Here is a 25,505-nt window from a genome sequence, read left to right on the forward strand (position 1 = left end):
GTGGAAAGCAAGCATTTGGTGTAATGTAAAGAATACTGGGGGGGGGGGGCTAGGTGGCACAGTGGAAAGAGCACTGGCCCTGGAGTCAGGAGTACCTAAGTTCAAATCCGGCCTCAGACACTTAATAAATGTCTTGCCATGTGGCCTTGGGCAAGCCACTTAACCCTATTGCCTTGCAAAAAACCTAAAAAAAAAAATCAAAAAAAAATCCTAGCTTTGGACTTGGAAAGCTTGGATTTGAATCTTGTCCATGGCATTATTTATATTACCTTGGGCAAGTTACATAAACTTTATGGTAAGGTAACCAGTTCTATCACCTATAAAAAGAGGGAATAAACTAATGACTTTTAAAGCCCCTTTGAATTTTGGGAGGAAGGTAAAGAGGAAAGAAGGGAGGAAGGTTATATGAAGAATTAATTTAAATACTACAGATTTATGAATTTAGTCTTTAAAATGCTAGTTGTTGGGTTTTGGTGGGTTGTTTTTTGTTTGATTTTAGTTGTTGGAGAAAAGTAGTATAATTTGAATACTGAAGTTGAAAGTCAGATTACAAAGCTTTGAGGAATGAGTAGAGAAGATTTGAAAGTATTGAATACAAATGGCTTATTTGAGGCTATATTCGAATTCAGGTCTTCATGACTCCAAGTCCAGAGCCTTTTCACAGAGGTAGTCATGAGTGGAGATAATAGCTGAAGAAATTATTGTTTTAGAATCTAACTTACAAATGTAAGAATCTTTACATCTTCACAATACCTATGACTATAAATTGTAAATATTTTACTAGTTCACAATAGAACAAGTGTAAATATTCACTATTACATGAGGATACACATATTTAAAGAAATATTAATTTATTTTTCCACAAAATTAATGAATCAATATAAACTGGATTATGTTCAAAACATTATTGAAATGTCTTGAAAATATAGTATAAAACCCATATTTAAACAGAGTAAGATTTCCAGGAAGGAATGGGCTGCAAATTTTCTCTCCTTAGTGTATGCCCTAACTCCTTGTCTAAAGTAGTCAGATTCTAAGGTGAGGCTACATAACTTTTTCTTTTTCCTGAATTATCCTTATTTCTTCTCCTTGCTAACTATTCCCCCTTTCTTTATGCAATTAAGACTGACTTTTCAAACTATAGTGCCTAAATACAACAGCTAGGTCCATTGCCTCTAGCCTTGAGGCAGGAACACAGTATATTTCATCTAATTAGGCAGTCTCAACTATGTCCTCTCAACTTGAGTAGTACCTTGAAAAAAGTGTTATACTCTACTTGAGTGTATTGTTTTGCAGAAAATATCTGCATACAGCCCTCATATGTGCAAATTAAAAGATATTTCATTTGACAAATGAGATTTTAATCCCTACAGACTAGCAGTTGGCATGCCAGTATTTATTTTAAAGCATTCTTCATGTTTAGCAGATACTATCTATCATTTTACCTTGGAAGAGGGACCTTAACCCAGGGTAAAAAGTACTTGAAAAAGAACCCTATTCTAGTTGAAAGAATCATTTATCAAATAATTAGAATGTAGACTCATTGAAAGTAAAGATTATGTAATTTTTTTGTGTATTTCTTTCCCTAGCACCAAACATAATAGCTATCACTTAGTAAGCTAGTAGGCTGTGAGCAAGTGACTGTTGATTGATTGTTTTGATCTTGGAATACCCCAGACAGCAATGTTGGATTTGTCCAAAGCTCATCCAGAATAGGTCACAGTCTAAAATTTGAATTAAAGTTCTCTGAAGCAAAACAGCAAAAAACAAACAAACAAAACAAACAAACCAGTGATAGGCAACCACTCTTCTTCACTGACCCCCACCCTCCTCTTTATCTTTCCTATTAATTTGAAAGCTTGTATGCTGTGATTGATTAAAATCAATAATATTAAGATGGACAAAGCAGAGCCTTAGGAAAAGTATGATGCAGAAAGCATGATAACAACAGCTCTTGGCTCTTTCCACTCTTCCATTCTGGGTGAAAAAGGTTTGATCTCAAATTTAACATGAGTAAATGAATACATCTGACTATGAGAGCTGACTATGGCAGTTGCAAAGTGAAACTTCTTTGTGTTCCTAGTGATTAGTCTGTCTTAAAATGAAAAGGGGGTGGGATGGGGAGAGAAATTTCAGAGAACCTAATGACATGTTGAGTTTAAGCCCCAAATAAATTTTGCATCCTTAGGCATTTTCTCTACCATCATCTACTTATGCCCATGAATTTTTTTAAATGTGATAATTTCCTTTGAGTCCTTTTTGAGTAGAGATTTTCAGCCAGTAACATGTCATATTAGGCTAATTAAAAGCAAACCTCAAACTATATAATGGAATATAGTTTGTTGACAACTTGTATATAGATAGACATGACATCCTTTGAGATTTTTGGGTCTTTTCCTAAGGTAGGGGAAGATGGTAGATTTAGGAATGGCTGAAATTTTGAATAGCAATAAGTTCCTTGTTCTAGCCTTCAAGAAAGAAGAAGGGTGAAAGTTTGAAGAGTATTGAACTAACTTCCAGGGGAGAAAAGTTAGAATTATAGTCTTTAAAAAGAGTCTTGGGTGGGGCAGTGACTAGGTTGTGCGGTGGATAAAGCACCGGCCCTGGAGTCAGGAGTGCCTGGGTTCAAATCCAGTCTCAGACACTTAATAATTACCTAGCTGTGTGGCCTTGGGCAAACCACTTAACCCCAATTTCCTTGCAAAAAAAAAAAAACCTAAAAAAAGTTTTTGGTGGGGCAGAGCCAAGATGGAGGCATGAAGGCAGCATTTCCTGGGAACTCCTTCCCCCCAAAATTCTAAAAGTCAACAAATTATGACTCTAGCCAAAAATTTAGAGGCACATAATCCACAGAAAGACTGAGTGATACATTTTCCTAGTCCAAGATAACTTAGAAGTTCTGCGGTAAAGGTATGTTTCACCAGGACCAGGATTGAAAAAAAGCCACTGCCACAGTGCAGCCCAGCCCAGCCCCAGCCCAGAGATCACCAGTAACAGCTTGAAGGGGCAGTGAGAGAACTCTGCTACACCAGAATGGGTCTGGAGTGAGGAGCACTGGCTACAGAATCTGGAGAAAGCAGCCTGCACCCCCAGAGACAGTAAGGGGTCAGAGAAGTATGCAGAAATTTCTCTGCAGTCCCATGGGGTAGGACTCTGCTGTTTGCCTACACTCAGATCCAGGTTACAATTTGCACTTCCATACTAAGTAACCAAGCAGAATTCCTCCTTTTAGCTCCAGGGTAGAGAGAAATAAGGTGGTCATCTACATATCAAAGGACAGGCAAGAGAGCTTAAGACCTTGGAGGAATAAAGATCCCAGTGGAGTGTCCCCCTCAAAAAGAACAAACCCAAAGCCTTGGAAGTGCTGTCTTGGGCTGAGGAAATGAGTAAACAACAGAAAAAGAAAAATCTGACCATAAAGCATTACTTTAGTCCCCTGGAAGATCAAAACATATACTCAGATGATGACAAGATCGAAGCTTCCATATGCAAAACCTCCAAGAGAAATAGAAAATGGGCTCAGATATGGATGATCTCAAAAAAGACTTTGAAAAACAATTAAGGGAGATGGGGAGAAAATTGGGAGGAGAAATGAGAGCAATGCAGAAAAATCATGAAAACTAAACCAACAGCTTGGTGAAAATACTGAAGAAAATAATGTTAAAAAATTACTGAAGAAAATAATGTTAAAAACCAGTTTAGGCCTAATGGAAAAAGCAAAACAAAAGGGCAAATGACGAGAAGAATGCCTTAAAAAAGCAGAATTGGGCAGCTGGAAAAAGAGATAGAAAAAAAGCTCTCTGAAGAAAATAACTCCTTCAAATTCAGAATGGAACTAAAGGAAGCTGATGACTTTGCAAGAAATCAGGAAGAAATAAAACTCTTCCAAAAATGCCAAAAATTAGAAGAAAATGTGAAATATCTCTTTGGAAAAACAACCGACCTTGAAAACAGATCCAGAAGAAATAATTTAAAAATTATTGGGTTATCTGAAAGCCACCATCAAGAAAAGAGACTAGACTTCATTTTTCAAGAAATAATACAGCAAAATTGCCCTAAGATCCTAGAAGCAGAGGGTAAAATAGAAATCAATGAAATTCACTGGTCACCTCCTGAAAGAGATACCAAAAGAGAAACTTCCAGGAATATTATAGCCAAATTCCAAAACTCCCAAATCAAAGAGAAAATTCTAAAAGCTGCCAGAAACAAACAGTTCAACCACTGAGGCTCCAGAGTCAGGATTACACAGGATCTGGCAGCATCTACATTAAGAGCTTGTAGGGATTGGAATATGGTATTCCAGAAGGCAAAAGATCTTGGTTTACAACCAAGAATCAACTACCCAGCAAAACTGAACATCCTCTTTCAAGGCAAAAGATGGACTTTCAATGAAATGGGACTTTCAAACTTTCCTACTGAAACAAACAGAGCTGAACAGAAAGTTTGATCTCCAAGTATAAGACTCTGGTGAACCATAGAGGGGGTGGAAGAGAAGGACTAACTATGAGGAACATAAGGATATTGAACTGCTTTTATTCTTACATGAGAAGAAGATATTGATAACTGATATGAACTTCCTCATTTATAAGAGCTGTTAGAAGGAGCATATATGGACAGGACATAAGAAGGAACAGAATATAATGGTATAACATAGTAAAAAGATGGAGTCAATGAGTGATAAAGGCAAGTACTGGGAGGAAGGGAAAGGAGATGAAGAAGAAGCTAAGAAATTTCGCATAAGAGTCAAGAAAAAGCTTTTTCACTGGAGTAGAAAGGGGGAAGGTGGGGGGGGTGAGTGAGCCTTTATTCTCATCAGAAATTGCTTAGAGAGGAAATAACATACATACTTAATAGGGTGAGGAAATCTATCTTACCCTAGAGAAAAATGAGAAGAAAGGGATGGGATAAGAGGGAATGGGGGGACAGAGGGGGGAATAGGTGATAGAAGAGAGGAAAGATCAAGGGAGAGGGTACCCAGATACAACACACTTTTGGACAGGGCTAGGATGAAAGGAGAAAGAGAATAGAATAAATTAGAGTGAAGAGGAATACAGTGGAGGTACAGCTAGTAATAGCAACTGTGGGAAAAATATTGAAGCAACTTCTCTGGTGGACTTATGATAAAGAAAGCAACTCACCCCAGAGATGGAGTCATTGGAATCTGAATACAGACTGAAGTACATTTTTTCCTCTCTATTCTTAAGGTTTCTCTTCTTCTTGGGGAGAGGGAGGGGAGTTTATGTTTACTCTTATAACACATTCAATTCTATCAGACAGCCTTGTGGGGGGGGATTGTAAAATCCAAAACCTTACAAAAAAATGATAGGTAGATACTTCTATTGTATATAATTGGAAAACAAATAAAATGTTAATTAAAAAGTCTTTATATATTATAGTCTTTAAAAATTTTTATATATATATATATATATATATATATATATATATATATATAATGTATATATGCCTAATGTTCTGTTAGAAATTCCCTCCCTTTCCCTATCCATTAAGAAGACCTGAAAAACAAAACTCATTACAAATATGTATAGTCATGCACAAGTCATGTTAAAAGGAGGGAGTGGAGAAAGATAGAAAAGATACAATGGACAAAGGAAAGAGAAAAAAATATGCTTCAATCTGTATTCTGAGTCTATCCATTATTTATCTGGAGGTGGATAGCACATTTAATCAAAATTTCTTTGTAAGTATGATTAATTATTGTATTGATCAGAATTGCTAAGTCTTTGATTTACTCTGGTTCTGCCCATTTCACTTTGTTTCAGTTCAAATAAATCTTCCCAAGTTTCATACCCTTCATCCTTTCTTACAGCACAATAAAATTCTGTCCCATTCATCTACCAAAATTTGTTAAGCTGTTCCCTAATAAATAAGCATCTCCTTATCAGTTTCCAATTCTTTGACACCACCAAAAGTACTGCCATGAACAATTTTGTACATAGAGTTACTTTCTTCCTTGATCATTTTGGAGTATAGAACAAAAATTTTATTGCTGAATAAAAGGGTGTACATACTGTAATTTGGGGGCATAATTCCATATTATTTTCCAGAATGCATTAATTTCCAATTTTTTGTCATCTTAATTTGATTAATGTTAGGTAGTACTTCAGAATTATTTTAACAATTTCTCTAATTCTTAATTGTTTAGAATATTTTATGTGACTATTGATAATTTTGATTTCTTCTTCTATAAACTGCCTAACTTTATTCTTTGAATATCATTTGAGAAATGACTGTATATCTTAGCTATGAGCCTTTTATCAGAGAAACTTGCTATCATTTTTCCTCATGTTTTGCTTTTCTTTCCATTTTAGTCTCATTGTTTTGTCTATGTAATTTTTAAAAATTACATAATCAGAATTATCTGTTTTGCCTCCTATGACCATAGGGCAGAGAAGTTCTTCCATGTTTCATTAATATGTTTATTATGTCAATCTTTTCATCTAAATCATATAACCATATTGAACAGATAAAGGTATATAGAGTGTAATACATTGTTCTATGCCTAGTTTCTGTCAGTCTATCTTTTCAGTTTTCCCAACAGTTTTTGTCAAATAGAAAATTCTTGTCCCAAAACCAGGAATCTTTGGATTTATCAAATACCAGGATATTGTGGTAATTCACTTCTGTATGTAATGTTCCTAATTTGTTCCACTGCTCAACACCTCTATTTATTACTTAGCAATAAATTGTTTCACAATTACAACTCTATAGTTTAGTTCAAAATCTGGAACTGCTAATCCCCTTCCAATTCTTTTCTCATTTATTCCCTTGATAATTTTTGACATTTTTAGAACCATCTAGTCTTCCCTATGATTTTCTGTTTTTCTAACTGATTTGGCCTTTGGAGATGTTGAATTCTAATCAATCTGAAATACTTCATTCCACTCTGAAGGAGTGATATTATGTATATATTGTGAGTTAAGAGGACTGTATAAATCCTTTGGGAGAGGTGGAATTAACCCAAAGATGTAGGATCTATAGACTTAAAATAAATATGTAAGAATAACAGTTCCAAATAAATAAATGGTGAAAGAATAAGAACAGTTTTCAAAAGACAAAATAAAAATAAAAAACTCTAAAAACTAATAATAAAATGTAAGTTAAAATAATTCTGAAGTTTTACCACATTCTCATCAAATTGGCTAAGGTGACAAAAGAAGAAAATAAACATTTTTGAAGGGGCTATGGGAGGATGGGCACACTTGCATTATTATTGAATATGTGAATTTGTTCATTAACTGGGAAAAAAAATCATACACAAAAAAGAAACAAACTGCTTTTGCTCATGTATTCAATGATAATACATGTAGGAATATACTTAAAATTGTAAAAAAGCAGAGAAGAAAGAATTCATATGTACAAAAATATGTAGAGCAACACTTTCTCTTATAGCAAAAAACTGGAAACCAATCTTATGCCTGTTACTTTGAGAATGAATTATATTGAATGAATTCTTATTGATTGATATAATGAAATATTATTGAACAATAAAATATTATAAAAGTTATAAATTCAGAAAAACTAGGAAAGACTTGTATGAATTGAAAATAAGCAAAATGAACAGAACCAGAAGAACAAGGTATTAAATATATATATATATACATGTATAGATATATATATATATACATGTATATATATATAGCATATAGTAACTACAATCATTTAAAACAAAAATTTAAATTATTTTCAAAGGAAAACTACTTTGAAAGACTTAAAATCAATTTAGTGATCCATCTTGACTTCAGAAGATTAATTATGAAATATGTTTCCCACCTCCTAGAAGAAAATTGATGGGCTTGAGGTACAGAATGAGACATACATTTTCAGACATGGCCAATGTATTAACTTGTTTCATTTAATTACATTTAAATTGACAATGGAGGGCTTCTCTGGGGAAGAGGAAGTAGTAAATAAAAAAATATATCAATAAAATACTTTTTAAAACAAACTGAAGAGAGAATAATGAAGTTCAGAAAGGAAAAGACAGTATTGTCCTATTGTGACAAATTTAGTATATATATAATATATATATATATATATATATATATATATACACATAAAAAAGAACCCTTTTCAAAATCTTCATATTTTTTAATGTTTATCCATTGTTAAAAAAAATTTTTTAAAAGAAAACTAACCTAACAAAATATGCAAGATGGTTTGGAGAAATGAAGGACTAAAGGACAAAAGGGTTACCAGGTAGGAGTTTCATACTGATATGGTTTAGAGAAGAACTTCTCTAAATATCTGGGCTACATTGGTAGCTATGGTAACAGAAATGGAAAGATGTGTTTAAGGAAGAAATGAACAAATATAATTTGGATAAAGAGAATAGAGAAGAGGAAAGAGTCAAAGATGGCTTGCTTTCTAAACCAAGTACTAAAATTCATTTCTCTAAAGGGAAAATTTCCTTCTAGGGAGGAGTTTAGTATATAAAATGGAAAAAAAAATTTCATCCTGGTGTGTGAGACTATATTTATAATCTGCCATTATTTAACTGATCTAGGTTTCAAGATCCAAATTTGAATCCCTGTTTTGCTATTTATTACCTCTAGGACCCTAAGCAAATTAGTTCTCATTTGTAGAATGAAGCAATTGCCTTAGATGCCTTATATGTATAATATAATATAATATAATATATATCAGGTTAGAAATTGTGAACTATCTTTGACTCTTCCCTCATCTCCATTCTCTTTATCCAAACTGTATCTTTTCATTTCTTCCTTTTAAAATTCAGGAATAGGACTTAGGGAGACATCAGTACAATTTAAACAGGAATCATCATAGCAACAACCATGGTGCCCCTGGTCCTAGAAGGTTAGTCATTAGAGACATCTACAAAATGTTTCTATGATTTTGAGCACTTTGGGGTCTTCAAGAATGCAGTATTCTTTTTTATTACAATGCTAGCATGGCAGTTTTCATGATATAATAAAAGTGCTCAGCCTGTTGTCATGATATGTGGGGGATTTTGGCTGACGGTTGCATTGTTCTTGCTTTTCTTTTTTAATTTTTCCTTTCTATTAAGTGGTTGAGATTTTGCACATGAAATCAAAGGAATATTTTAATCCATATACATATTTTAATTCACACCCACAATTGGAATTGAATCCAATTCAATTGAATAAAGCTTCTATTTAGTACTTTCTATATTTAGGATCTAATGCTGGGTTCTTAGCTAGAAACCAAAGATAAAATAGACAATGTTCGTTTCCTCAATGAATTTATCATTTGGGAAAAGCCATAAATAACAGATGAAAATTATAATTTTCAGTTCATTTTAGCAAATATATATTAAATGCCTACTGTGTGATGAGTATTCTAGTTGCTGGATAGATTCAGAATTTAGATAAGATATGCTATAACTGCTGATGTTGATAAAGCTTACCTTTGAGTACAGAAAATATCTACATATGCACATATACATATATATTTATATATACTTACTTATTCATGTTCATGCATATACTCACATTTAATACCTGTGTTCATACATCATGTGTACATATATAAATATATAATAATAAACAAGAAAAATTATAAACAAATATCACAGAAGTGTTATTAACAAAAAAGCACTGAGAGTTCAGAAGAAACAGAGATTGATTCTAATTTGGGGAGTGAAAGATGAGAGAAATCTTTGTGAAAGAGGTAATATCTAAGCTAGACTTTATAGGATGGAAAGGATCTTAATAGGAAAAGATTCTGGCAGTAAGGGTTAGGTTTAGTAAATTCCAATCAGTTGGTGTAGTTGATAAAAAGTACAAAAATGAAAAATCATGGATATATTTAAGAAATGACAAGTTATCCAGTTTGACATGATTTTATGTAAAGGACTAGTGGGAAAGAGAGACACAAAGGTAGATTGGAATCAAATGGTGAAAAGCCCTTGAATGTCAGAATAAGGTGATTACAATTTACTTGATATATTTTAGGAGACCACTGAATATTTTTAATAGGAAATTATGTGACTAGCACATTAAAATATCTGCTCCACAGTAGTTTGGTGGATGGATCAGAGGGAGTGGAGACATACCTTTGTGAATGGACTTACAGGGCTATTTCTTTAGGAGAAAAGTCTTGAAAGTTTGTGCTGGTAATATAGAGCTGTCAGAGCTATAGTAAGAAGTTCAATGAAATGGCATTTCTCAATAGTGTCCAAGGATTTCTGGGAATCCATTCTAAATGGAAATGCTGCCAAGTTGGGAGTACCATGTGATATGAAATAAGGGAAAGTAAAGGGTAAAAAGTCTTACAATTTTATAACTATTGTATAAAAAACAAGATAAAAAGATGAGATTTTCATGAGGTTTGAGAGGTATGTTCAAATCACAAGTATTATCAATGCATCCTGAAATTCATGTCAATTCTTTCAGCCGGATTCATTGAGATTAAAGATGCAATGTGACTTCCTGACTGGAATCCTTGGAAGTTTTATATTCAATTCCCAGATCTGACTCTTATCAACTCTGTGGTTATGAGTGAATCGTGGAATTCAGATAGCTCTTGAAGCCTACATAAAGTCACAAAGGGTCTCAGTTTGTGTTGATGGAGCAAGTTCTTGCATTCCTTGGTAAAGCTATGCTGAGATGAAAAAGGAATCTGCTAATAGTAGACTAATGAGGCAGTCTTAGATTTCTGGCATAGTTTTAAATATATTATTAAAGAGATGGCTAGTGGACATATGGGAAAAGGAAACATGATTAATAAAAACCAGCATGCTTCATCAAGAACAGGTCATGCTAGTTCAACCTAATTTTCTTTTTTTCACATTTATTTTTAGTTTAGAGCTTTAATGAAGTTTATTAGGTAAAGTTTGCTAAGATTTAAGCATGGCACTTGACTGTGTTTCCTACTATCCTTTTAGACAAAATAAAGAGATATATGATGGATAGTACTACTACTACTACTACTACTACTACTACTACTACTACTACTACTACTACTACTACTACTATTACTATTACTACTACTCTGATTGGATCCAGAATTTGTTTCATGTCCATAATAAAGAATAGTCATTAATAATCATTATGTAGCTTAAAGGTAGATTTCAGGTAGAAATTCCCAGCACTTATTCCTTACCTTTGTGATGTTCAGTGTTTTTGTCAATGACCAGAATGGAGGTACCTATGGGATACTTGTCAAATCTGCAAATAACACTACTTTGGAGGGATAGTTAACATGCTGATCAACAGAATTTGTATCCAAAGACATTTTGGCAGGCTACACTATTGGATTGAATCAAATAAAATCAAATTTAATACTTGAGTTCTAATAACCTAATGAAGATTAAAAATAAGCTTGATTAAATTCTGGGTAACATAGTAGACTGCAGAGTCAATATGAGTCAGTAGTATACAAGGAAGGCAAAGTAATTTTGGTCAGACCATAATAGGAGTATTGTGTTTAGCTATGGATGGATAACTCATTTTAGGAAAGACATAGAGAAGCTATACCATGATGAAAGAGGATGAACAGTAAGATAAGGCATTATGAAGATTAGTTGTAGGAACTATAACTTTAACCCAGAGAAGATGACTTAGAAGATATTATGATAATAGTTGTCTTCAAGCATCTTTAAAGACTGTAGTGTGGAAATTTGGTCAGGCATATTCTATTTGACCCCAGAAGACAAATCTAGGAGCAATGTTTAGAAATAGCAAATAGAATTAGACTTGATGTTTTAAAAAAGAAGGCTTTATTATAATTAGTTTCATATGAAATCCTACTTTCTGTTCTTTGTATATTGAAATCTTCATATTTGATTTTTGTTTATTATTAAAATTAAATCTAATTAAAATTTAAATAATCAATTAACTAATTAATAAAACTAATTAAGTAATCAGAACTATTTAGGAAGGGAATGGATTTTTATGGGTAGGAATGAGTTCACCCTTACTGGAAGTCTTTAAGCAGAAAGTGCACAACCACCTATGGGCAGAAGTAGATGATCACTGAGTTCCCATAATTGGTGCAATTCTTGAATTTTCTAATGTCCTGAAAAATAGGTAAGCTGACCAAATGACCTTGAGTATTAAAAAAAATTTGCTTTGGAAAAAAGCACAACAGATTCCATGGAGAGCTTGAAATGGAAAAAAACAACTGAAAAATCCACCCTAGAGTTAGTCTTTGAGTGGTGATATTCTAAGAAGCAGCAATCTGATTCACTAAGCAAATTACTAGGAATGATTTTAGATAATGTGTTATATTTTAAAAGTGTACTGAATTTACAGTAAGATGACGAGATCTGTGTACTTATGGTGTAACTTTGGTTAAATAATATCATTTCTTTGTTTAAGTAATACCACTCATATATAAGATGAGTGCTTAGAATTCTAAGATTCCTGAAAGTTCTATCAATTTTTGACTCTGTGAAATGTTCATCCCGATATAATGCACAGAAGCGGTTATAAAAAGTTGTAGAAAATATGGTATCCATCCTTGAAGAGCTTAAAGTCTCTTAAGGAAATCAAGATTTACACTTTTCAAAAACCTTGAGGAAAAATTCCTAGGCAATTTAAATACAGAGAAATGTGAGATGAGTAAGTGAAGATGGAAGTAGTTGTCTTGGAATAGATCAATATGAGATAAGATTAATACAAGAAGGTTTTATGGAAAAGATGCCATTTCCCCTTTTTTATATTTAAAAAGTGATATATTTTATTCATATATATATCACTTTCATATTTATATACATATCCTTTTTTGTTTGCTCATTCCCCTTCCTATAGAGTAATCCTTTATAATAAGAGTTCTTATCCTAGGGTCCATGGAAAGATTTTACAGGTTAAGTGAACTTTTATTGGGGGAAAACATCTTTATTTCAACATAAATGTTTTCTTTAATATCTCTATGTATTTTAGTTTGTTCATTTAAAATATTCTTTAGAGAAAGATTGAATAAATTCCAGTATTGTATTAAGAGTTCATCACACACACACACACACACACACACACACACACACACACACACACACAGACACACGAGTTTCTTAATCATTTTTAATAATGAATAAGTGAGGACAATAAAAGAAAAAAAGTTCATATAAAACTTGGACCTTGTCTGACAGAATATCCGATGTTACTCAATGTCACACATAGTTTTATGTAAAGAATAAACAGACTCAAGAATATAGGAACTGAAATCCCAGCCGAGACCCTGGCAAGTCTGTCTGCCTTTGTTTAACCTCTCTGCCTTTGTCTCTTTGTCTTCATATGTAAAACAGAAATAATAGTAGCCAATACTGGTTAAGAAGAATTGATGATGGAGGCATTTTCTCTTCTGAAGAAGTTGGCCTTTTGAAGGAATATTTAGTTTGTTGGAAAGGAAGAGCTGGATGAATTTCTACTTCCAAGCGAAGGACAAATCCTAGACTTGGGGGTGGTGAAAGGAGGCCATGATCTAAGTAAGGAATGCTAGTTTTAAAGGAAATATAATGATGCAGTGGAAAGGGAAGTGGTTTAAAACTCAGAAGACCTTTCCATCTGCTCCTTTGGAGGTGTTTGACTTGAGGTGTAAGTCTCTGTAATTTTCTATTTCCTCAACTGTAAAATAGGAATAATAATGCTTGCCTCACCTGTTTCACATTTGAGAATGAAATAAGATAATGGCTATAATAAAACAATAAAATATTCAACCCTCTACATATGTAATTTATTAATAATATTAACTAAATTGATAAGATATTGATAAGGAAAATGATGGTCTCAGCTCTAGTCTCTGTCTTTAAAAGAGAAGTATGGAAATTAAGACTAAAGTGCCTTTCATTACCTTTATATCAATTCAAGCACTTAAGTACCTACATTGTGTGGGGTTGGTGCCATCAAGGAGCTTATGTTCTCTCAGGATACACTATACTTACAGGTAAACAAAGTATCAAGATAGATTATAGCTATAGATATATATGTATATATATATACATTTATATTTTTCTATTTTGTGGTTAAGTGTATATTGTTTCTTATAAGCGTATAAAGTAAATGCAAATAATTTTGATAAATTATATGGGGAGAATCAGGAAAATTATGGTATAGGAGGTAGCATTTGAGTTGATACTTGAAGGGAGGAAGGGTTTAAAGGAGGTAGAGGTGAAGAGGGAGCCCTCTTTTAGATATAGGCAATAGAGGCAGAAAAAAAGGATGTCAAATAGGCCAGTTTGGACAGAACACAAAATGAATGAAGAAGAAGAATGCAAACTTAGCTTGGATCGATCAGTTATAGCACAGCTATGGAAGACTTAAATTCCAAACAGAAGCTTTTATATTTCCCCCTAGAGGAAATATGGCTCCTCTGAAGGTTCTTGGGCAAGTGAGTGATATCATCAGATCTGTACTATAAAGAAAAATAATTCAATAACTTTATTGAGGATAGATTGGAGATAGGAAGAGGCTTAAAGCAGGGAAGCAAATGGACTCCAGAGACTATCATAGTAGTCCAAGTGGGAGGTGATGAAGATGGTCATATGAATAAAGAAGTGAGAGTTCCTGTGAGTGGAGAGGAGGGAATATTTTCAAGAATGGTAGAGGAAGTAGTATTAGTTGAACTTAGTGACTGGAAATGGATTGGGGAGACATAGGAGGGAAAGAAAGGAAGATAGAAATATAACTGACAGGATCTGATGGTGAGCGAAGGGAGCAGAGCCAAGAGAACACTGTATACATTAACAACAACATTGTGAGTTGATCAACCTTGATGGATGCAGCTCCTCTCAGCAGGAAAACCCTGCTAGGAAAGCTAGGAAAACCCTGGGAGACCTATTATGGACAACGCCATTCACATCCAGACAAAATAAAAAACTACAGAATATGAACGAATACTCTTCACTTTTTAAAAATTTCTCTTAAGTTTTTCCTTCCTATCTCTTGGTTTCTTTATTTTCCCTTAAACTAAATTCCTCATATAGAAAATGACTAATATGAAAACATGTTAAACACAAAAGTACATGCACAGTGCTCACTAGACTGCCACTAAGGGGAGGGGATGGGAAGAGAGGGTGGAGGACCTTAAAAATATGCATCTGGATGAATGTTGAATGTTTCATAACATGTAATTGGGAAAATAAAATAGAATATCAATTTTTAAAAAAGAAATGTAGCTTAGTCCCAAGGTTGTAAACTTGGGTGACTGGGAAAATAGTGGAATCCTCAGCAGAAATATAGAAATTCATATAAGGAGTAAGATTTTGTTTTTAGGGAGGAAAAGAAGGGAGATGATTTTTGGGACAGACAATTTTTTGGTTCAGACATGATGAATATAAGATGCCTGTGGGACATGATTGAATAATAGGAATAGCTTACATTTAGATGGCAATCTTTTTAATTGCATTTTATCTTTGCAACTCTATAAGACAGTCAGTGCCAATATTACCATCCCCATTTTAAAAGATGAGAAAAATGAAAACTCTAATATAATTTAATTGACTTTTGCCAAGGCCTCAAAGTGAACAAGAGCCAAAGTGGGGACTTGAATTCTTGTCTTTGTAGCCAAAATGCTTCTCTTTATCTTTTTTTTTGCTCCATTGCCCTTGGTGCCATATCAGGAAGAAAAGGTCCTTAGACACAGGATATGTTATAGATCTAAAGGGCATTTCTGAGTGCAAATTCTTTGGCTTGGTTATTTGATTTATCCCGCTTGCAGTAGCAGGCTATTTCGGGAATCAGTTGTAACTTAATTAGAGTTATTAAGCATGTGTCTATCCAATGGGTTTTGTAGATTTTCTTTGTAACCGTAAAAAAGAGGAAGAAAGTGGAAGAGAATTGAAGAGGGAAGGAGAAGGATCCTAGAAAAAGTCTGGGAAAAAATACTCAAAGTGATATAATTATCTATTTGCTGCTTCTAGTCAGCAAACTTGCTAGCTTTTTTTAATAAGATTATGGAAGATGAAAAGGAAGAGCTTACTTCAGCTTTTAAGAAAGATGTAAGCAATTTTACATTGTATTCTCTCTCCCTGGGGACTGTGTGGAAATATTTCTAGTAAATTAAAGTATAATAAAAGCATTGGCAGCATGGTAACATTTTTATATTAATTTCTTAATTTTTAGCACACTTAATTGTAAGCCTCTTGGGTAGGAGACTAGAGCCACAGATTTGTGGGGGAAAAAATGTCATCCTCATCCTCTCAGAAATTCGAGTCACTCCCTAATGGCTTGGAGGTAACCTCCTAAATAGTGAAATACCTTATTTTCAAAGATATATTAACAGTAGGCAATGTAGCCTAGTAGTTAATGACTGATTTGGGGTTTGAAAACTGATGTCAATAACTAACCAAATTGGTGACTTGTAAGTATGATAATTGACAGGTCTTTTGGACTCTTTCAATATGCAAAAGAAGGTTAATTTATTTTTAAAAATTTATTTATTTAAGTCAATAGGGTTTTTAGTGACTTGCCCAAGGTCACACAGCTAGGTAATTATTAAGTGCCTGAGACTGGATTTGAATTCCTGACTCCAGAGGCAGTTTTCAGTCTAATTTTTTTTTAATATTTGTCTCCCTGAAACTGGTGATAAGATTATAACCACATGAGTTATTAATAGCCATTTGAGTTAAGTAGATTATGAAATCTTAACAACCCCAATTCTCACTAGAGAAGCTGAGGTATCCATAAATTTCCATTTGATGACCTTGACAATACTTATTTAAAAGGGAAAGGATTAGGGGTGACTGTAGTGCTTAAAGACCACAACTAGAATACAAAACACTGGAAATAAGTTAGTGTGACATCATCATCATCATTATTACAAAAAAACACAAAAATATTTTGGTTCTCATTCTACCTTTTCCATGAATTCTCAGCATTACCTTGAGCATCTCATTTTTGTGTTCCGAATTTATTTCTTCATCTTTAAGATAAGAGGGTTGGGTAGAGAAGGGCCCTTCCAGGTTCTTCAATCTATTGAAGGGGAAAAAAAGAGGTTACTGGCACCCTTTAGTTCACTATAAAGGACAAAACTAGGGCAGGATTTCTAACATTTGTTCCAGGGCATTTTGAAAAACACAATCTTTCACAAAAAAAGTTAATATTTAGTTAGTAAAAATAATTATTTAAAATAGAATGCCATCAGAAATATGGTTAGCATAATCTTCTCCTATGGGTCACTCCTGAAAGTGGAAGACTTTCCCTGGATGTAATTTGGTTGCTTATTCTGGACATAAAATGATTAATATTGACTCTACTTTTAGTTATCATGCCCTTTAAGTAGCCATATGGCATCCTATCATCAATGAAGAAGTAAATCATGTGACACCTCAAACAACACACTTAAAAGTTATTTATCCCTCAAATACTTTCTTTAATGGTATGTTTTGCAGAGATTAAGCTAATGAGATCTGTTCTGAAAATGTTGAATTTAAGATATCTAGGAGACAGCTGGTTCTATGTGCAATAAATAGAGATGAAGTCAAAAAGGGAGATATTACCCATCAAGACAAGTAGGGGCAAATAAGGATATAAACTGAATCATATTGTTGAAACTTTTAGTTTGTTTGATAGAGGAAAAGATAATTATTTATTTTGTTAAATTTAAAGGATTTAATAGAAAAACCTTACTTTGTGTAAATATCAATGATTCATGGATTAACTTGAGATGTTAGATGTCCAAGAGATATGCTTCTTCATTTTTACATTTGAGGAACCTGAGACTTGCACAGATTCAATGATTATCCCAAGGACTTCCAGAGAAATAGTGACAATGAAACTTAGCAGTACTTAATACATAGTGGTATCTAAAACTAGATAATCTATCTTCTACCTTCTTTTCCATGCAGATATTACAGAACCTGAAATTCTACCATTATAGATTAATTTCTTTAAATTTCAACATTGGTATCCCCCTGCTAGTTTACATGAAACATATTTCTGGAATGGTAATATTTAAATAATTAACACTTTAGTGTGAATTAATTTCAAATGAGTAGTATAGTCACCAGAAAGGCACTGATTGTTAGAGGACAGGAGAGGGGAGTTCAGTCACTAAAAGGGGGGTAAAAAGGACATTGAAAGAGGAAAATGAGTGATTCCGAAGATGAACTTCATTAAATTCATAATTTTGCTCAGGTGATCCTAACTAAGATGGTTTTTCTTTGTGAAGTAGCATGATAAATAGAACATCATGTCCTTGGAAAATATTATCTTCTCTGTGCCACTACATCCCCAATTCACTATCATCAAGGGAATACCTACTCATCACCAAGACACATCAAAGAACATAGACCTACTGTTTAAAAAGCCCAACACTCATTACTCTTTGGTAGGAAATTCTTGCCCCTATTTTGTAGCATAATAAGGAATCTGACAAAAAGCACAGAGTTAATTTGACTTCAATTCAGCAGCTTACTTGTGGCAATTTCCCTAATCCAGCATGAGAAGTAGTTCAAAATTAAAACTTTAGCCATAAATTATGAGGCAGTGTCATATACTGGAAATGTAGATAAAGAATCAGGAGAGATTCAATTTTGAATCTTGGTTTTGACCAAGAGTAATTGTGTGACCATGGGTAACCACTTAAACATTCTGAATCATAATTTCCTCACTGATAAAAATGTGAGTAATAGCTTGTATATATTTGATACATATCAGATGATATCATGAGTGTAAAATATTTTATAACTCCCCAAAAGCTTGTATAAATGTCTATAAAAGAATCACCTGAATCTTACCTAAACAGTTTGTGTCTAATGAAAACGTCCCAAATGACTTGTGCTATAAAATGCAGAATCCTTCCTTTTCAATGATTTATTCACAATAGTTAGAGAAAAAAATCGCCTGTTACCACAATGTGGTTTTCAATAAGAGAATGGACCACACTCTTCATTATGTGCTTTGATAAATAATTGATCCAAGGTGCCCCCTGCATTCCAAACTTCACTAACAAGTAATAGTGGTCATGCTAGATCTTAGGTCTATGGTAACCTATGTCAATCCTAGAGAGGATCTCTCCCTCTATTTCTCAAAATGAGTATGGAAGGAAAGGGCTGACATTTATATTGCTCTTTAAGATTTGGGAATGCTTTGCCTTTGTCTTATTTAACCCTCCCAATATTTCAGGAGGGGGGGCTTCACAGGTATGATTATTCTTATTTAGAAAATGAGTACATTTAATCTCAGAGTTTAAAGATCTAGTCTAAGATCACCTACCAGGAAATTGATAGAAGTGAGACTTGTTTCACATCATGAAATATATCTTAGGCTCTGTTCATGTGTACAGTTGGCATTAATCTTTAAACATCCTCGTATGATGCAAGGGGAGAGAATAGTTAGATGCTGACCTCACCATTGTATCAAAGGAAGGGTGATACATTTGGGGAACAGTGCAGAACCCAGGAAAGTGTGTTGAAGGGTCCACCAAGAAGTTCATCAACCTCAAAAACCAATCTCTGTTTTTATCAGTAATGAGAACATTGGCTCATTATTATTACTAGACTAAGAGAAAGAAATATTTTCAAATCAGGGTAAAGATTCTATTCAAGAGGAAATGCTGCATAAATATTAAAAAATAAAATAGAATAACCAGAGAGATCAACTGGTCCATCTTCTCATTTCAAAAGAAGTTGTGGTCTAGAAAAGGGAAGAGAGTATCTCAAAGCTGATAACAGAGCCAGGAATAAACCCAGATCCAGTCTACTACTTAGTAACCTTCTTACCTCTCATTAATCAGAAAGCTGTACTTTTTTCTTCCTTTGGCTCCACCCTATCCCTTTCCCAAAAGAGTCCTAACATTTCATCTAGATTGGTTGCATCGAACCTAAACAGACTGAGCTAATGAGAAAATTATAATGATTTTCATTGTTAAATGCAAAATCCTACCTCCCCAATTATTTCTCCATTTAAAAAGAAATCAAACTCAGAGACTGGCATCTAAGAATGTTCATTGTTTTCTTCTCTTGATAGATTTTAATTTTGTGACTGCAGTCAAGCCCCCATTACAATTTCCTAATTTTCATTGTTAGTCCACTCCATTAGTCCTTTGTTTTGCTCTGGGCCTATAGACCAGGGTTTAAATGTAACATCAGCTTTCCTTTCTTTGTTTCACATGTCAAATAACATCATTACAGGCTGAACCGTATTGATAGCTGAGAGATGGCTCATGGCAATGTATAGTAAGAAAAGTAATTATATCGTACAGTAGTTACAAGGCTGCCTGGCGTTGTTGTTTGTTGTTCCAATTATCCTTCAGAGGCTAGGAATCCATAATGTGTGTTTCAATAACCAAAGTGATGAATTCATAACAAAAAGAAGGTAATACGATAAATGCTGATTTTTGCTTCATTTCAGAACCAATGTCTTTTCCACGTTTGTCACAAATAGTTGTAGCAATTTATGCTGCTGTTGTATCGCATCCCAGCATCAAAGGCAATAAAAGATGAAAACCCGAACGGCAGAAAGGAGGGCGGGTGTACTCTGGGCTATGTTGCCATGAAGACCAGGATCTGTGATTGGGAAACCTGGTGAAAGGTCTTTCCTACCCATAATTTTATTCTCCATAGTGGGGCACAAGGGGCGCCTGAACATATGGACAGACCCCTGCTTAATTGTTAAAATTCAACTCGGTCATTCCCCTTCTTCCCCATGATCTACACTATTTAGCATTTGTGTGCATTAGGTAATATATTTAACGTTTCTCTGCTCCAATCCAATTTATGTATGTTTGGCTGCAAACCAGCTCTGTAGGCCCCAGTATGGAACAGTCATAAATCTGCCGGTGCCAGTACAGGGGCTGTATCGGTATATTCGATAGCATGCATGTGTGAACACTTCAGAATGCTTGCGAAGCAATACCCTCCTATTCCCAGAAAGTCTCGCAGGGATGAAATTAATGTATCTCATATTGTATTGATTGTAGCCAATAAGTGCCTAAATGATTTGATGCGAGGCAGAGGGATTATGAAAGGAAGAAGGGGTAGAGGCAGCTTGAAAGAAATACGGGGTTTAATTACTGGATGGATTTCGCCAATCCACCTCCCCCTAGGAATTTAACAAATAGGCCTAAGTGCACTTAGCTATTCTTGACATCTGTTGAAATGATATCTGCTGGTGATGAGGAGAGCCTGGGAATTGAGCTGGGCTATCATCAGGATCAGCGAAGCCACAGGAAGCTGCTTTCCCGTCTGCAAAATTAGAGAAAAGAAAAGGCCACATTAGCACTTTTAGGTTAAGCTGTGATGATCACAGCTTTCTTTAATAGAATACCGCTCTTCTATTTAATGAGGCCACTTTCATCTTGAGTGTAGGGTTAAACAAATCCATCCTCCAAAAATAGTTACTTAGGTGTTGGGACCATACATTCAAGTGAGAGTGGGAAAAGGCCTTATATGTTATCTAGAGGAGGAAGGATCTCCCCAATATCCTGAACTACTTCTCCTGCCACTGTGGAAAGAAGCTTGAAGTAACTCTTTGTAAAAAAAAAATAGTCCCCCCCTTTTTTGCATTTTAAAATGGCACATTAAGAAATATGATAAAAACTCAGAATCTCTTAGGTGAAAAACCAACAGCCAATTTTCTTTCATTTTCTGATTTTAATGGGAAAGGAGAAAGTCAAAATTCCACCTTAAACTCAGTGTCAAGATCCAGCCCTAGGAAGAATGGTGTTGCATAGCTGCTCATGTTTTAATTACATCAATAATTCAAAGAAAGTATAGTCTGCTTAATCTCTTTCACCCATATTTAGGTAAGAAAGGACCCTAGTAATACACTTAAAATCCTAAAAGCTATCATTTTCTCAGCTTTATTTAAAATGTATATTTTGCAATGCTTGGAGAATTTATGTGTATTACTGACTAAATTTCATGTAAATTGTTGCCTTTGCAGAAACTGATGGCTTTCTCTTTTTGATGACAAAAAATCAAGGTCAGAGTTGATTTAAAAAAAAAAGACAAAATAAAACCAAAACCAGAATCTAAAACTGTATATGTATTCCTATCCCCCAGCAGATGTGCCCTGATCATACATTCAAAAATTCAAATAGTGTTTGTTTGGACAATGCCTTTAGTAAAACTAAACTATTTTATATTATCAGACCTTGTTCTCTGCATAGTTTAATGGAAAATTACAAAATCACACCACCTGTAAGAGAATGTTCATTAGAATATGTGATTAACCAGAACATCCAATTTCCCAACTGTGTTGGATAACGTAGTTTTCTTTAATTTAGTAAATTTTAATTAAAATGATCTCATGGTTATCAAATATAACCGGTTTAGAGCACAGTTAAGAATTCTCGAGGCTTCCCCCCATTTTTGTATTCCTGTAAACATTGCACCCTGTAATTGTAAAAAATTATGAAGTTTTCTTTATCTTCATTGCTAATTTGTTTTTAAAAATTCCTATAGAAATAACTTATTTTGTCATGTTTCTCCCTACTAATATGTATTTCTCAAAGGCTTTCCCTGGAACAAAACATACTTTTATTTGTTATACATAATTTTATATGTTGGATTCTAATATATAATGTAAGTTGAATTATAATTTGTTACAATGCACATTATGTTGCAATGTTTAATAGCATGTTTAGGTAAATATTTATATATTTATATATGTATATTTATGTAAAAATACTATATATAATTTATAAATGCATAGAGTTGTCTGGAGAACTAAGAGGTTAAGTGACTTATACGTGGCCAATGTATGTCAGAAGCAAAGCTTAAGCCTAGGTCTTGATCAATCTTGATCAATCTATTCACTATAGCAGGCAGCCTGACATTTTTAGCATAGCTTTTGTTTGTTATTTATTCATTTTTCAGCCACATTCAACTTTTCAAGCCACATTCAAACCTTTGTGTTTTTCTTGGCAAAGATACTGGAGTGGTTTGCCATTTCCTTCTCCAGATGAGGAGACTGAGGCAAACAGAGTTAAGTGACTTGCCCAGAGTCACACAGCTAATTAGTGTTTGAGGACAGATTTGAACTCAAGAAGATTCTTATTGACTTCAGGTTTGGCACTCTGCACAGTGATGTTACCTAGCTTCATATAGAAATAGATCTATCTTCAGATATGTACATATGTGTATGCATATACACACACGCATATATGATATTAATATTTGCATCACAATTGACCTACTTGAAACATTTTTAATAACTTTGTCTCACTGTTCTTTTCAGAATAAACTTGGGAGTACTGTGGTTGTGTGAGCAGATAAATGGTCCTCTGCCCCTATTTTACAAAGGAAGAAACAGATTTAGTAAGTTTGTGACTTGTCAACTTTAGCCCAAATCTTTTAACTCCAAGATTAGTGCTCTTCTTACTATCCTACAGAAACACAAAATATTCTCAGTCTTATGATTTTATTTTTGTTTTCGAAGTCCTACAAAGATTTGAGTTTTCTAGTCACTGCTTTATACCAAATAAATACCCGATACCCCTCCCCCTTAGAAAATATAACAAAAAACACTTTCTCTTAAATTCTTGACAAAATGAAATATCTACAATCAATACATGTCTTAAAAATCTAGTTAGTAATCTAAATTTCAGAAAGTGGTGAAATTGCTGAAGAGATTGTCAAGAAATCTCTGCCTGATCCAAGGGTTCATTTATATACAATAGCATGGCACTAGCAATAAACTTTAAGTTAATGCTAACAATTTTAATTTGTATCTTTTAATTGTTGAAATCTGAATTGCTTTCCAATTTCCCACAGAGTTTAATGTGTATGCAAATTGCACAGCCACGAAATTTGAGATGTAGAAGATAGACTGCACTTTGCAAACATACTATAATTATTGCTTAATTTTTAAAAGGTCTTTCTCTTTGTTAGTTCATTGTTCAGTTTCCTGAAACCCAGCAGAAGACAACTTTTGGTTAATGATTAGTATAAATCTTGTGATGTGACTTAATTGAATCTTAACTTTTTTGTCCTCCCAATTGCAAAGTACTGAACTTACTTACCCTTTCTCTGAGGTTGAATTTCCTGCTCTGTTAGCACAAATAACTTGTCTACTAATAATAGCAGGAAAGTGTTAGCAAAGGGCCTGCTTAATTGGCTCAATGTTGGGTACTATCATGTCAACTTCTAAAAAAAGCATAAACCCTTCCCATATCTATTTTAGACAAAAATTCTTAATAGCTCCCATTATGCCTGCCAATAAACAGTTTTTTAAAAAAAGGAAAAAAGAGAAATAAACCTTAAGAATATAAGGAGGTACTGCTAAAATAATAGATATATTCTTTTTTTATTTTTGTTTTAATTTGTCTTTCATTTGTTTAGGTTGGTCTGGGGTAAGCAGGGATAAATTGTTGCTGCTGGCTTTCAAATAGAAAAATTTATAATTAGCCATACTTCAGTATAGCAAACTTAAAGTTGAATCAATCCAAAATCCTAAACCCACAGAAACTACCAAATTAACAACTTTGTTATTTATTATTTTGCTTGTAAGATGAAACATAACTTATATCAGTGATCACTTTTATAGTTATTTAAAGGGTTAATCATTTAAAAATTTTTTACATCAAAATTATTTAATGTATCATTCCTTCAATTGAATTCTCCCTTATATCAAAGAAAGATGATATGAAAAATCCATTGACAAAGCAAACATGTTCCCCTTATAATGTCCTACCTCTCCACTAAGAAGAGAACATAGAAACTAGCTCCTTCATTTTACAGATATGGAAATCAAGGAATAGAGATTTTCTGAAGTGCCTTATGTACTGTCACATACCTTATGCCTGAGAAAAACCTTAATCCCAGTCTTTCTGAGTCACCCTATCCATTCTTCTAAACTGTACCTTAATATCAAAATTGGGTAAATCACTTAATCTGTAAGTTAAGTAGTGTTTATGTTTACTGCTGTTTTCATTTATATGGTTGTATTTTTCTTGGTTCTTTTCTTCTCCTGCACCAGTTCATGTACATTGCTCTGTATTTCAATAAAATTTTCTAATTCATCATGTTGTACATCATAATTTTCCATTTCCATCACACAGGAGACAGCCAGTATCTCAGTAGATGGAGCTAGAGTTAGGAAGATCTGCAGCCTCAGACAAACTGTGTGACACAGGAAAAATCACTTAATCTCTGCCTTAACTCACAGAAGAAGGAAATGGCAACTTTGCTAAGAAAACCCCATGTACAGTTTGGTCCATGGAGTCATGAAGAGTAGTACCTGATTGAATGACTGAATAACTGTTTTTCACTGTTTCATATAGAAGGGAACAGAGAACAAGGGGAAAGAAATAAACATTTATTGACCTACTGTGTTTTAGGCACTATGATAAGTGCTTTGCAAATTTTGTCCCATTTGATAGATTTTATTCATATAATTCATTTTATAACTAATGAAACTCAGGTAGCCAGATGGTAAATAATTTTCCCAGGGTCACACAGTTAAGTTATATATTTAATTGGATTTGAACTCAAGTCTTCCTGACTAAAAGATGAGTACTCTATTGCCACCTACCTAAGATATACATGTGCACATGCACACACATTTTCTCTCTCTCTCTCTCTCTCAGATATATACATGTGTGTATGGTTAAATAAATAGATA

General features: G+C 33.8%; 1 long non-coding RNA gene across 3 annotated transcripts in view; it reads right to left on the reverse strand.

Annotated features, from left to right (window-relative positions):
* LOC141495231 (uncharacterized) overlaps nucleotides 1–23,950 on the reverse strand; it is a 112,856-nt gene extending 88,906 nt beyond the window's left edge. For all 3 annotated transcript variants that reach the window (XR_012470696.1, XR_012470695.1, XR_012470697.1), the window contains exons 1-2: nucleotides 23,905–23,950; nucleotides 16,820–21,124 (exon numbers count right to left, since the gene is read on the reverse strand). This is a non-coding gene — a long non-coding RNA (uncharacterized LOC141495231). The remainder of the gene's footprint in view (nucleotides 1–16,819; nucleotides 21,125–23,904) is intronic.
* Between the last annotated feature and the right edge of the window lie 1,555 nt (nucleotides 23,951–25,505).

Source organism: Macrotis lagotis, chromosome 8 (genome assembly GCF_037893015.1).
Source record: "Macrotis lagotis isolate mMagLag1 chromosome 8, bilby.v1.9.chrom.fasta, whole genome shotgun sequence".
Taxonomy (NCBI): domain Eukaryota; kingdom Metazoa; phylum Chordata; class Mammalia; order Peramelemorphia; family Peramelidae; genus Macrotis; species Macrotis lagotis.